General features: G+C 42.1%; 1 protein-coding gene across 3 annotated transcripts in view; it reads right to left on the bottom strand.

Annotated features, from left to right (window-relative positions):
* LSAMP (limbic system associated membrane protein) overlaps window positions 1-15,685 on the bottom strand; it is a 1,403,745-nt gene that overhangs the window by 133,381 nt on the left and 1,254,679 nt on the right. The window lies entirely within an intron of this gene.

Raw genomic sequence — 15,685 nt, 5'->3', positions numbered from 1 at the left:
TTGTACTCAGGAGGTAGGCAAAGCTATTATAAACTTGGTTTGAGTCAGTACCTAGTTATACCAATGTCAGGGTACTGTAATTCCTGTGTCAGAACTCCCACAGAGTGAGCCCCATAACTGTAATTCACAAATGAAAGAATAACTGCACCCACCTCCTATACCCTGGTTAGATGATTCAAACCTCTCCAATCGCCAAGCAATTACTCATGTCATAGTAAATCTGTGCTTTAGCATACTGTGAAAAGTCATTGATACACTGTCTTAAATATAGAAACACTTATTAATACTTGGTGTTACAGTAAAAGTACTTAGGTCTGCTCATTCAGTGAAGACATCAGTTACAGAGCTTTCTAGTCAACAGGAAGGTGTACTTCTGAATGACATGTTACTTAGGCTGTCAGTTCATCCAGGCACAGTACTAATGTCTCTTAACTGTTCCCTAGAATGCCAGAGACATCTGCCATGCAACATTATGGTAACCGAGCAGTATTCTTCTCTTTGAAAGGCTGGTTCTTAGGACAAGGGGCTACATCCTGCTCTCGAACTCATGCAAAAGTCCTGCTTACGTCAATGAGATTTTGGTATGAGTACTGTGGATTTGGACTAAGATTTTATAAGAGCTGTATGGGTAAAATATGATCTGCTATGGGTTATGGAAGGCTGACCTGGCTTAATCACTCTTTATGCCTCTCTATAGCTCCCCCTTCATTTGTTTCCTGTCGTACCTCTGGAACAGAGAGCAGTACAGAGAGCAAAAAAAGTTTGCCCTTTGCAAGTTATTCCCATCTGAGATGATCAGCATCATCTGCTCAGCTTCTCCTTATATGGACAGAGAAGTGTTTTCAATCGAACGTACTTATATGGCCCCCATTCCTGTAGAATCTGAGCGTCTCACAGTCTTTAGTTCATTTCCTCTCACTTCTGTAAGGTGGTATTATCCCCATTTTACAGATGGGAAATTGAGGCATGGAGAGACTACATGATTTGCCCAAGGTCACACAGGAAGTATGTGGAGAAGCAGACACTTGAACTCAGTTTTCTTAAGCTCTCGGCTAGCATCCTAACCACTGGACCATCCTTTCCCTTCCTCAGGTCCACTGAAACCAATCAGAAAATGCTATTATACACATGAAACCAAAATGTATAAAATGTTGGCAAGGTACACTGCGGAGTCTGAGGGGACTTTCTGTGACTCCATGGTAGGACTTGTATTGTGATTCAGGAGTTCCCATTTGTTACTGGCTTGATGAAATCTATTTATAGAGTGTACCACCAGCTTGGGGAGTCTGCCGTGTTTTCTGAGAGTCTGCCCTGAGACAGACCTTCACAGTTGTGTTACTCTGTCTGGAATGTCTCACAAGACATATAGAAATACAATTATTATAATTAATGTCAGCCCTCACTCAAAAGACAGACTGATTTATGCCCACCTCAGCATATTTGTGAGGCTTTCTGTAGACACAGGGGTTAAGAGTCTTGGAACCATGGGCTGAAGATTCAGATAGTGCACCTTGTAATGTAAAAGTTTATTAGTAGCAACAGAGTGTGGTGATATAAACCAATGCAGATGCGAGCCTTAATGTGGTGGTAATGGGAAGGCAAATGAACATAAATAAGGAAAACTGAGAGTGAGGAAAGAGGCTAGTATGGAGGACAGTGCACTGTGAACATGGAATGCTGCCACACAGATAAACAATGCTTAGTCTTAGAGTGCTTTTCATACATACAAATCAAAGCACTTTGCAAAGGTGGGTAAATATAACCATTGCACAGCTGAAGAAACTGAGGCATGAAGAGGGGAAGTAACTTCCCCAAGTTCTACATCCGCTACAGAATGCGCGAACTAGAAGCCAGGTCTCTCTGACCCTTACTCCAGCACTGTACTTTGCCTCCTACATTTTACTTATTTGTGCTACAGCCTTTGATGCACCCTCCCTCCAGACCTGTGATGTCTAACAATTTACTCTGGATCTCAACTTGCTGTTTGATTATGACTTTGCACGGTGAGGGAGGCGGTGTCTGTATCACTGTACCTCTCACTCTTCATATCTAATCTAAAAACTTTATTTTGGTACATCAAGGTAGGCCATCTAAATTAATACATCCTAAGTCTGTGAATAAGATGGGTATCACAGCGGAATGTGAGGTAGGTAGGTTTAAACGCTACCTCTCTGGAGTACATAACTGTAGTGCCTTTATTTGCCAGATACGGTCCTTTCACATTTCTAGACCATACAGTTGCCGTAGCCTGTAATCTTCTGGAGACTACTTTTGTTCGTTTTTCTAGAGCATGTTTTTTAGCTAACAAAATATTGTCTCTAAAAGATAGAGTTTTGGCGAAAAAATACTTTTTGTGGGAAAATGTCATTTTCAACTACATTTTTCAGTTTAAAGTTTTGAAACAAAGTGATTTTTTGTGTTTCAAATGGAAGTGTGTGTTTTCAGTCTTCAAAAACCAAGTCTAAATTTCACATTGATTTTTCTCCCTCTCCTGCCCCCTCCTTCCAACTGCATTAGAATGGATAAATGTCTACTTTTTCCACTTCTTCCTTTCCTTTCCATTCCCATTTCTTCTGTTTCCACTTTAACTTCTCAAAAATTCATCAACTTCTGAAGTTACAGAATGGCAAAAGTTTAAATGAACCACTAATTTTTCCAAGATTGGAGAAGTTTTGAAAAGTTAGAATGGGAAATAGAAAACAAGGAGAAAAAATAAAATGCTAGATATTTATTTTATTGTACTCAGCTGGGAAGAAGGGAAGGAATGAAGAAAGGCAGAAACAGAGTTTGAAATGTCAAAAATAAGACCTTCCTTGAAAAACTATTTTGTAAAATATTTCCAAAAACTGACAAATTGTTCCATTTTGACCCCTGCAAGACGGAAATAAAACAAACAAAATGTTTGTTTTGAAGTTGTTTTTCCATTTTTCAAACAGCAATACTTTTTCCTTAAACTAAAATAAACATTCAAAAAGAAACAAATATGGCTGGTCTGTGCATATGACACAGACAACCTCTACTGTGCATTGCTTACACCTCCAGTTTAGTGGTAGGCTACTACAAATTGTTTCTGGAATGTCTCTTTTCTCAAAAAGAGAGAGTTTTCTGCTCCTTGTTTTTAAATACCATTTTTATTTCTGGACTTGAGATTTAAACTTCTCCCTGAAGCTCTGTCAAGCATGACTTCTTTTCCAAATCCACCACCCTCCCTTTTCCAATCATGTTCATTCATCACCCAAGCAATCAATCAGTGATGATTATTTTCCCAAAAAGGTAGTGGCATGGGTTAAAGTGACAAGGGAAGACTAGCTACCAGTATAAACAAAATTCCTTAACAACTATTAACACAAATAGATCCCCCCCACCCTCCTGCACCAGTTGTCCAGATTCTCAAGTCTTTGGCAATGAAAGAATTGATGTTCCAGTTTAGTGGCACTTGTCAGACAAAGTTTATAGCCTGCTTGCAGCATACTGAGCTATTGTTTGAACCTGAAGGCAAGGTGACCATTAAAAGGGAATGCTGTGCTTCAGAGACCGCAAAGGAGCTTTTTTTCCTCTCATTGTATTGTCTTTCCAGCAACTTTCGGTGTCATGATGAGCCTTTGATTTAATACTCACTCCTTTAATTCTCATGCAGTGACTTAGCTGACACTGAGAAAACTTTAAGTCAGCGTTTTCCCCAGAATGGGGCTCAGTAGGGGATATCTTAACAGCCTGGGGGTCTTTCCTATAAGATTGGGCTCTCGCGTTTCTCCAGAATTTTCATATTGTTATCAATGGTGCATATGGCAGGTGAAACCTCATCACTTTTTAGAAATGGTGGCTTTCTTCAATTCAAGTTCTACAGCAGGGGTCAGCAACCTTTCAGAAGTGGTGTGCCGGGTCGTCATTTATTCACTCTGATTTAAGGTTTCACGTGCCAGTAATACATTTAAACACTTTTAGAAGGTCTCTTTCTAGAAGTCTATAATATATAACTAAACTATTGTATGCAAAGGAAATAAAGTTTTTAAAATGTTTAAGAAACTTCATTTAAAATTAAATTAAAATGCAGAGCCCCCCGGACCGGTGGCCAGGACCTGGGCAGTGTGAGTGCCACTGAAAATCATGCATGCTGCCTTTGGCATGCGTGCCATAGATTGCCTACTCCTGTTCTACAGAATTCTCTCTAGCTAGCCAGGAAGAAATGGAGACTTTCATGCTAGGTTTGCTTCTGCGAAACAGACATTAGACCTCTGTTCTAGGAGCATTAACCCGAATCGTAGCATACATCTCAGGGTGTTGCTCCCTTCTTTCGTGAGCTCTATCATAAGATCTTTTGTGGTTTGTAAAGGATTTATTACTACTTCACTGTTTGGACTTTGTTCCTCCAAAGGCGAGGAGCCTGGGATGTAGGTGTGTCATGCAATCAAATATTACTTTCTTGAGTACCAGCATTCTGACATCTCTCACCTCCAAGTTTCCCCACGCTGCTATCCCAGACGTCCAGGGTAACTGATTCAAGAAGTGAAAAACCTGAGCCAAATTCTCTGAAGGCAGAGGCTTCAAAACAAATTAATTATTGGGTTTGCTCTAGAGTTACTAATACATGTATGCCTCCGACTCCTAAGGATTCCAGTTTAGCAGGACCTAAAACATCTCATCAGATTTGTTTTAAAAGTATAAAACATAAAGGTAGCTGTCAAGCCCTGAAAAGATATAAAATACAGACTTAAAAGGCCTGAACCTGCATCACTGAAGTCAACAGGAGCTGTGTGTTAGCTGCACTGGTAGCAGGACTGGGCCCATTAGAACCTATTTTCTTTAATGCCCTCATCCTTTGTCATTTTAGGAACCACCAGAGGTGAAGTTGCTAATAGGCTCGATCCTGCAAGCTAGAGAGCACTGTGGCCTGATCCAGCAGCCCCTGCAAGCACATGCTTTATTGTAAAAATGGGAGTAGTCCCATACTGAGTTTAATGAGACTACTCCTGTGCTTCAAGCTCAACATGCGCTTACGTGCTTTGCTGGATCAGTCACAGAGCTTTGCAGCTTGCACGATCAAACCCCTGATTGACATTCATGGTTTCCTAATCCATTCGCTGCTCCTTCGTCACTCATTTTGACCCCTAGTCAAAGACATTTAGATGAAAACTCCTGGAGGATGGGTGAGGCCCCAAAAGACTAGAAAAGGGCAAACATAGTACCTGTTTTTAAAAAAACGGGAACAAACAGGACCCAGGGACTTAGACCAATCAGCCTAACTTTGACACCTGAAAAAGATACTGGAGCACGTTGTTAAACAACCTCTTTGCAAGCACCTAGAGGAAAATAGGGTTATCAGGAACAGGCAGGATAGATTTATCAAGAACAAATCATGCCAAACCAAACTAATTTCCTCCTTTGACAGGGTTACTGGCCTAGTGGATGGGGGGAGTGGATAGAAGCAGTAGATGTGGTATATCTTGATTTTAATTAGGCTTTTGACAGTCTCACATCACATTCTCATAAGCAAACTGGGGAAACATGCTCTAGATTAAATTATTTTAAAGTGGGTGCACAAGTGGTTGAAAGATCTTACTCAAAACAAGTAGTAATCAATGATTCACTGTGAAATTGGGAAGGTGCATCTAGTGAGGTCCCACAGGGGTCAGTCCTGGGTTCAGCACTAGTCAATATTTTCATTAATTACCTGGATAATTGAGTGGAGAGCATGCTTATAAAATCTGCAGATGATACCAAGGTGGGTGGGGTTGCAGGCACTTTGGAGGACAAGATCAGAATTCAAAATAATGGACAAATTCGAGAATTGGTCTGAATTCCACAAGATGACATTCAATAAAGATAAGTACAAAGTCTTCATTTAGAAAGGAAAACTGTGCCAGTTATTCCCTATTTTGTAAAGCGGTAGTACTGCTGAAAAGGATGTGGAAATTATAGTGAATCACAAATTGAATAAGTCAACAGTGTGATGCAAAAAAGGCTAATATCTTAATGTTGTTAAGAGTAGTGTCGTATGTAAGACATGGGAAGTAACTGTCCTGCTCTACTTGGCACTGGTGAGGCCTCAGCTGGAGTACTGTGTCCAAGTTCGGGCACATGTTTTAGGAATGATGTGGACAAATTGTGAAGAGTCCAGAGGAGAGCAACAAAAACAAAAAAAGGGTTAGAAAACCTGACCCATCAGGAAGGTTAAACAAACTGGGCATAATTTAGTCTTGAGAAAAGATTGAGGATGGCGGGGGACAAATAACAGTCTTCAAAGTAGGTTAATGGCTGATGTAAAGAGGACTGATCAATTGTTCTCCATGTCCACTGAAGGTAGGACAAGATGTCACAGGCTTAATCTGCAGCAAGGTTCGATATTAGGGGAAAAAAGCTTTCTAACTGAGCCGGTAGTTAAACTCTGGAACAGGATTCCAAGGGAGTTCATGGAATGACCATTGTTGGAGGTCTTAAAAACAGACTGGACAAACACCTGTCAGGGATGGTCTATGTATATTTGGTCCTGTGACAGCACAAGGGGCTGTACCAGATGACTTTGAGGTCCCTTCCAGTCCGCACATTTCCATGATTCTATGTGCAGGTGGGATTTTTAAAAGCACTCAGCAGTGGTTTAACTCTCACTGATGTCATTCACCCAGCATATGCACCATTTTTCAGTTTGAAAATGGTATTTCTCGCTTTCTAAATGCAGCAAAGCCTCTGGGCCTTTGACACAGGGTCCTAACCTGAATCACAAGTTTCTCATCTAGAGCTGAGGTAACCAGTTTGCATGAAGAGCTGACTTCAACCTGCCCCTAGAACTTGATCTCAATCATCTCTGAGATTCAAAGGAAGCTCTAATTACATTTTTTCTTCATGAGTTTTCATTCCCCTGCTTTTCGGCAAATCCCATGGCTGGCTGAGGCTGGAAGTAGAAGTGCTGAAACGTCCTGGGAAGTGAAGATGGGCATGAGCTTTAAATTTCAGATCTAGATCCACTCTCTCCCCAAGTTCAGTGGTGTTCAGACTCTCTCATAAAATTTCTGTCCCATTTTTTGCAGACTCAAGGGGTTGAGAAGGTTTCAGGAAGCATCAGCTGTGGGTACCTATGTCATAAGTAGATAGGTAAGGTAAGGGTTAATTTTCTTTTGCCTGTAAAGGGGAACCAAACACCTGACCAGAGGACCAATCAGAGAACTGGATTGTTTAAAGTCAGGGGCGGGAATTTGTATACTCGGGGTCTTTGTTGTTTCTCGCTATGGGTAAACAAGTTTCCTTCTAACTCTCTCTTATCTCAAATATTCTACTAAAAGTCTGTGAGTACAAAGGAAAGCAAAGTAATTCGGCTATGAAGAGCTTTGTGTTGTATGTACAGATGTGGATTGCTGTGTCTTTGTTGCTTCCTCGGCTGTGAGGGACAAGCTTTCTCCTAAACATCTTATCTCAAAGTTTCTCCTAAACATCTGTGAGTAAAAGGAAAGCAAAGTAATTCGGCTATGATGAGCTTTTGTTGTATTGACATGTATGTTGATTTGCTGGACTGGTTTAAAGGGGCTATCTTTTAAATCAGACTGTTTATTCATGTTTTCTTATAAGCAAGAGCCTGTATTGAGTTTCTTAATGCAAGATTATTGTTTTATATTTTCTTTCTTTTTTTTTCTATAAAGTTTTTTTTTAAACTCTTGTGGAAGTTTCTTTTCCTAGTGAGGCAGAGGGGAAGGGAAAAGCCCAAACTTTGGTGTCTCACCTTCCTATTGTCCCAGAGTGGGAAAGGCTGCAGGACAAAGGAGGGGGAACCTCTTGTGTGAGCTGACTAGGTGAATGCCTAGCCTCGGGGAAGCTAGATTGCCTCTCCGGTTGTATTCAAGGAGTGAAGTATACATTGCACCGGCTAACCCAGGAAAGGGGGGAAGCTGGGAGAGGAGAGAGAGAGAGACCCAGGGGTCTGGGTCTTGGGGTCCCCAAAGGAAGGGTTGGGGACACCAGAGAGAGGAAAGGGGGGTCAGGCTATAATTCCTGACCTGGTGGCAGCGAGAATATCCAAGCTGGTAGTGAGCTTGGGGGAGTTTCAGGTAAGCACCCAGGTCTTGGACGCTAAAGTCCAGATCTGGGACAGGAGGCAATTACCACAACCTATCTGAATGGATTGTCCTGAGATTGGCTAATCACTACTTCCAATCTTGGAGGACTAGGTGAGGCCCTTCAAAAAGGGCCAAAATAGTCTCCTGTGCACATATACAAAGATATGCAGTAGCTCAAACAGAAATTATGGGATTAATGCAGAAATTACTGGGTGAGGTTCTCAGGCCTGTGATATGCAGGACTCAGCAGGTCAGACTAGATTATCATAAAGATCTCTTCTGACTCTAAAACGTATGAATCTGAATTCTATTTCTCCTTTCTTCTCTAATGCAAAGTGTTGTCCTCTATTCCCAAGTCCCAGTCACTCTCTTCACAGTCCAAGAAAACTGGCCTTTTCCATTGAGAAAATGCAGAGGTCACACTTCTTTGCTCTGTGATTTACTACTTTTTTGTTACTTAGACTTATGAGCCTTGAGAAAAAGCAGTGGTTTTCTTCAAAGCTATTCTCACTGACTGGAGAACAGCTATTTAGGTGCCTTCCAAGAGTGGTTCCCAGTCCTTTAGGGCAAAAGTACCACTTTGAAAGCCAAACACCTGCAGCCTAGTGCATGGTGTCTCCCATTCAGATGTATGGAATCATGAGGGTGGATTTTGAGCACCTCAGGCACCACTGTGAGTGAGGAATCACACAACAGAAGAAAAGGAAGGTGTGACAGGGCAATTAAATGTAATAATTTTAGGCGATCATTGTATTAAATATAAAAATGTTTACACATTTTTAGGGGATTATATGTAAGATCTCCAGGAGGGAGACATGACTAATGTAAACCCTGGGAATTTTATGCACTTGAAAGGATTATTTGAAACAGTGTGAACTTTTAAAGTTAAGTGTAGTGAGTTTCCCAGAAAGTCTCTAAGAGGAGGTATATGCAAATGTAAGCCCTCTGAGTATGCAAGAACTCAACCTTTTGAAGCTTCACCCTGGGGAAGGGATCTTTGCTCTGTCCTCATAACAGGTGATTAGCAGACAAAGATTCAAACTGTGTAAAGGAGTGAGTCACAGATTCATGGAGGTGCTTTTTCCTGAGCCAAGGCATATTATGAACTTTTAACCACAGGAGAAGCCATTGGCGGGGTTTGAAGGACTTTTCACCTGCCAAAGCCCTTGTTGGAGCTGAAGTAATTTCTGGTAAGCTTTTTAGTATGTGTGCAGGTTTGGTTATTGCATTCATGTTTTTCTGTAATGCTTTTCCCTTAAGAATAAATGTGCTTGCTTAAAAAGAGCTGTGCGGTAACTTATAACTGGACAATTACACTGTTTATAGCCTCTGAGAACAAAGCAAAGCAGGCCTGCTTAGGCAGTCTCGCTTGCTGGATAATTCACACCAAAGGCAGGGAACTATGCAGCCTGGGAATACCCCAGTCAGGAAGCGGGGAGAGAGGGGGAGAGAGAGAGATATGTGAGTCTCTACCCTAGTGAGGTGATGGCTAGGGAGCCAGAAGCCTGAGAATGGGTGCCCTTGCTGGGCCACAGAGGGGGAAATACAGGTGCAGTTGCCCTGAGGTGTGACAGCAGGCATAGAGGCTTGTATTTAAAGTAGAGGTGAGGGAGTCCACACTACTTATCATGTAAGGATTCTGTAGGACCAGCACAAGTGGTTGAGAACATCTACTTCATGAGTTAATGTGAATGATTTATTGATTGACCATTTCTGTAACCTTCTGAGAGCATATATTTGAGAGCACAAAACAATTTCAAGCAGTTCTGAACTCATAGTGTGGCATTAATGGTCAGTCCCCATCAATCACCTTGACCCACGAGATGTAAATAACAAATTGTCTTGTCGAAGGGCAAGCAAATGTTGAACTAAGAAAATAGGTCTTGCACTGCCCATTGAATGCCATCAAAGTCAAATGTATGGCAGGCCATCAGAGAGAGAGATCCATCATGGACCCCTACTTAGATGCCATGCTAATAGGAGCCATAGAAATAGCACAGATTGATGGATGGAAAGCATCCTGTCCTAGTTGTCAAGAGTTCAAATCTAGGGACTGTCAACAGGGGTATCTCAGATATAGAATAATACAGTAAAACCCATCATCTTGAAGGGAAGGAGACAACAGCAAGATTAAACCTCAGTATTCATCTGCTCCATATGAAAGGGGGTCAAATTCTACTCTCATTACACTCAGTTAGGGGTTGCAGAAGCATAATGGAGAGCAGCAAACTAACTAGCTGTTCAGCAGTGCTCTGTATCTCCAGGCTCCTGCAGCAATAACTAGAGTCATGTTACATGACTCTTCTATTTATGTTATGTATTTATTTTATACTGAGGATGCACTAATCTTCAAAATTCCATCTTCTCAGAAGCTACAAAATACATTTTCCAGTCTTGTTGACCCTGTGGTTTTATGGGCTTGCACACTGATATTATATTATAATCATATTACATAGCTGGATACTGCCTTTCATCAATTTCCCGACACTAGCTGGTTACTATTCACATGAAATGAATACTGATTGGCCAGCATCTACATGCCATGAATTCTGATTGGCTTGTTGCTCAAGAGCATGAAGGTCACTCACTGAATTGTTCTGTGCTTTAGTCAATATTGTCCCATGTGCTCCTGCAGCCCTGTTTTCGGAGAGCATTATCTAATTGAAAACCAAATCCCTGCATCAGAATGCCAACTTTGAGCGCAGCCTATGTCTCTTCCCTAGAACACCACTCCAGCTTGGAGCTGCTATTACTGCTTCTCATCCTTTTTTAAAGTTCACAAGATCTTATTAAGAGCACTCTACATGGGATAGATGGTAGTGGGAAATGGTGAAGATGGGAGGTTGTGAGCACCATTTATCAAGGAAGCTGGACAAATGCTGCAAAAAAAGTTATATGAATATTTATTTGAATGTTTTAAAAAAATCACACTGTGTTTGTGCCCCTTTAGTGGCTGCCTTCCACACATATTCTAATAAGTTTCCTGACAGGAATAATCATGGAAACAGCAAATGTTACAGGATATTCTAGCAAGCAAATTCCAAAAAAACAACAAGGAGTCCAGTGGCATAAGCTTTCGTGGGTAAAAACACCTCACTTTTTCAGATGCAAGGAGTCTGAAGAAGTGAGGTTTTTTTCCCCACAAAAGCTTATGCCCAAATAAATCCATTAGTCTTTAAGGTGCCACTGCACTCCTTGTTGTTTTTATGGATACAGACTAACACAGTTACCCCTGATACTCAAACACCACAGCTGCACTCATCCAATCAGGGGCTAAATATAACATCATGTGACTGGTGTGGCCAGTTGAAAGCTCAGTGAATTATTCATTAGCCAGTTACACACAAAGAATGGTTGGCAAACATTTTTTGACTAACAGTTTCAAATAAATGAGAGTCATTTGGTGAAAATCATTGTCTGTTCACAAGCAGAAAAGGAAGTAATGTTTCTAGAACAAACAATTTGCATCAGATGATTCTCCCAGTTTCATTCTTACCAGCAGTGTGGGGATTTAACAATATTGTCTTATTTACTAACCTCCACCCCATCCATCCCAGGGTTCTTAGCATTTCACTAGTGACTCTACCATTGGCTAACCTCAGATACAGCCCAGTTCAGAAAACGTAAATCGTATTTATGTACTGCTTACCACTGATATTTTGTTCTTTTCTATCCACTTCCATCCTAAAATTGCAAAGGCCTTTACAAACATGTATGAATTCAAAATTTCATAATCTCCATGAAAGCGGTCAGTGTCATTATCCAATTTACTAAAGGGGGAAGCTGAGGCATGGAAAAGTGACATGAACAGCCCAAAGTCACCCAGGATGTCAAGGACAGAGCTGGGATTAGAATTTAGAACAGCTACGTGGCAATCTTGTCCCTTAACCACCTCAAGACCAGTCTTTGCGCCCCTTTCAGATGAAGGATTCAGATGAGAGTGGTATACTGAGTACAGTACAGCAAGCACTTCAGTTTGGAGGCACCTAAACAGTGGATGTTTAAGGGGACACCACCACAATGGTGAACTGCCTCGTACAGAGGGTCACTTGCAAAATGGCCCTTAATTAACGAGCATGTGTGCAGTTAAGGAGCATGATAGGACTCTTCCTAAATTCTAAACCTAATACCATTGATCTGCATTCCCTGGTCGGCAGCTTTAATTATGCCAACCTTTCCCTAGTGAGGAAGGCAGCTGTGTCCCACAAAGGGCCACAACTCAGTCTTTTCCAGTTATGGTTGAAAGAGGGAAAGGGTTACAGAGAAAAAACTTAACCATTTTCTTCAATTTTTACTTTGAGGGGGTAAAAATAGTGAGCTGGAAAATCCAGATGATCTCATAATTGGTTATTGATGAGTGCCAAGGGCAGTGGTGACTGTTTGCACTGATAGAAAAATCTCTCATCGTGTGTGATGCTGGCATTGATCTGCTTTAGCAATATAAAGCAACATCCTTCCTGCCCAGACTCAGGAGAACAGAGACAATTACCCAGCAAACACAAGGCAGGGAAGCAGCTGATCTGCCTAGCTGAGGGAGCAGAACGCTGGCTTTTGTTGTAGCCCATACATTGCCAGTTGAAATTTTATCCATAGGAACCTCAGCCAGCCAGTGGGTTTCGCTTTAAATTAAATGCTTTGTTTATAAGAAAAGAAAAAGATCACTCAAAAGCCCAACACCAGTGTTGATGAGGCTGGTGAAGCAGTACGGATCCAATAACCATCAGGCACTCAATGGCTCAAAACCCCATTCTTCACGCTCTTCTGATGAGCTTAATAGCAGGTGATGGCCTCTTCCCTGGATTCTTAAACCTGTTTCTCTCCCTCTCTTTTCCTCCATGACTTCTCTCCTCTCTCTCCTTCTGTGCTGTCCATCTGTATCCTCTCTCTTTCTCTATCAGATTTAAGCTCCTCCAGGTAATAGCTTTTATATTTGGCTGTAAGCATCCATGGACACCTATGGCTCTTAAACAAAACAAGAGTTCCCTTCCTCTCTGCATTCTCTTTCTCCAGTTTCCTTTGTATGTTCCATTTCTCTGACTCTTTTCATTCCCTGCATATCATTCCTCTCTCTCCCTCTGTGTTTCATCTCTCTTTTTCAATCTCTCCCTTCTACCTCTCTCTTCCTTCCTGCACTCCATCTCCAATTATTGGCTGATTACACGTTGTCTTTTCTCCCTTTCTCCCTTTTATCTCACACAGTGACTCAAGCCTTGTCTTGCCCCATTGGTTTCAGTGATGCTGTTGTTTTGGATTTTTAGGTTGTGGATTTTGTTTTCTAAAAATCATCACATTCCTCTTTGCTGTTTAGCTGCCTGTCGCTTCATTTCCCCATCTCTGCCTCCCTGGTCTGGTGCATCATCATCTTCTTTCTCTGTGTTAGCCCATCATTTCCCACTGAGGCTGTTACTATTAACCATGCCGAGAAATGTATGAACAGCGGCCAGCAAGGTTACTGGGATCCTGCTTCAAAATGATGGGAGCGCAAATGGGAAGTGGACGCAGTAAGTGGACAGGGAGCATCAACACTTCACTGGCCTGGACCATGGAAGGGAAACTGGCCGCTGAGTTGAAATGGTCCCAAACATCTTGCCCCTCACAAAGACACCTTAATTAAAATCCTCCTGGTAAAGGCTGGCTGCAGCCAGCATATGAACCATTCTTAGTGATCCAAACTCTGCCTGTTGCAGTTTAGATCAAGTCTCATTTTACAGAAACACGTCTCCCTCAGCCTGCTGACATCTTCAGGCCAGACAGAAATTCCTTTCAATTAAAGAGCTTGCAGGAGAATCCCATTACAGTGACAGAAATCTCAAGCATGGGAGGGGGAGGAATGGCAGCCTTCAGCACTGATAGAGGGATACAGGGAGAAGCACAGATTCCAAAAATGATTTGGTCTGATCCCGGGTGGGTAAAGGGTCATGGTCCCTGACACCAGAGGGAAGGAGTAAGGGTGTGTGCACGCACGTGTCACAGTCTCCAGTAGTGGGGGGGAAGGTGATGATCACACTTTCTGACATTGTTGGGGTGAGGTATCTGACAGTCTCTAGTACTGATACGTAGGGAGAATTGTTTCCATTGTCAGCTAAAAGAGGGGGCTGTCCAGTATGAAGGGGATGAGATTTGACACTCTGCAGGAGCAAGGGGCCTGGTCTCTGATTCCAGTGGGGTGTGGTCACACTGAGGATTGGGCTCAGTCTATCTACCTGATGTGTCTCTCAAGGAGTAATTCTGTTAGAGTCAGTAACATGGCAGCGGTGTGTAAGTGTAACACTGACAGACCCCAGTCGTTGGCAGGTGGGATTGAACCTGGGGCCTCTGGAGCTTAGTGCATGAGCCTCTACTGCATGAGCTAAAAGCCATATGGCCCTTAGCTAAGGCTGTAGATCAAACTCATTAATCTCTCTGTAAGTGGTCTCAGTGCCATTCAATGGGACAGAGCACCACACCCAGGAGGTGTGCGGGTTACATCAGTAGCATAGGTGAGGAAAGACTGAACCTCACGGTGTGTCCCTAATGAAGGAAGTCTCCAAACTGGAAATCGAGATGATAGTTTCTGAAAGGATTATACGCCGTCATGCAGAGAGATTGCTATTTCTGACAGGCAGCCTGAGGGGTGGTCTCTCTCTGCCCCCCTCCACCGTGAACTGTTGGGGTTTCTGCTCTGCCTCTGCCCTGACCTCTGACTTTTGCCCCCACCTGTCTCCTGCATGTCCTTTGAGACTGCTACCCCCAGTGCAGCTCTGTTCCTTAAGAGAGATGCTCTTTCAAGGCCCTTCATTGTTGCTTTTTACCAATTTTTATCAAAATTTCCCCAGGTTTTACTAAAGCTATTTTCGGGGGTTGAGCGGGTGTTAAATCAAGTTTTAATCTGATTTTGGACCTCCCCTATACACGAACTGTCATAAACAGATAAGAAAAGTTAATAGCACAGAAGTACTTTATATCTCTTTGACTATAAAGGGTTAACAAGTTCAGTAAGCCTGGCTGTCATCTGACCAGAGAACCAATCAGAGGACAGGATACTTTCAAATCTTGAGGGAGGGAAGTTTCTGTGGGTGTGCTGTTAGTTTTTGATTGTGTTGTCCTCTGGGGGCTGAGAGCGCAGACGTGCAATCAGGTTTCTCTCCACATCTCCACCTCTGATACAGGCTTTATAATTCAAAATATGTTAGTACCTAGATAGATAAGTGAGTATAGGCTTTGTTTGTTTTCTTTTATTTGCAAACGTGCATTTGGCTGGAAGGAGTTCAAATTTGTATTTCTGCTTGAAAGGAATTTTAATTGGTACTTGGTATCTATAGGCTGGGAGGGTATTCCAGTGTCTATAGCTAAAAAGAATCATGTACTATATCCTTTAAATTTCAAAGATACATTTTACTGTTTTTCTTTCCTTTAATTAAAAGGTATTTCTTGTTTAAGAACCTGATTGTTTTTTTATTCTGGTGAGACCAGGCAGAGGACTGGCTCTGGGATTTCACCCATGGGAATTGGTGGGGAGAAAGGAGGGAAGGGGGAGAGAAAGGCTAATTTCTCTCGGTGTCAGAATTACTTTCTCTCTCAGGAAGAGTCTGGGAGGGGGAAAGAGAAGGAGGGAGGAAGGTGAATTTTCCTCTCTGTTTAAAGATTCAAGGAGTTTTGAA

Source organism: Chelonoidis abingdonii, chromosome 1 (assembly GCF_003597395.2).
Source record: "Chelonoidis abingdonii isolate Lonesome George chromosome 1, CheloAbing_2.0, whole genome shotgun sequence".
In the NCBI taxonomy this organism is placed as follows: domain Eukaryota; kingdom Metazoa; phylum Chordata; order Testudines; family Testudinidae; genus Chelonoidis; species Chelonoidis abingdonii.
This window is presented reverse-complemented; position numbering and strand designations above follow the sequence as displayed.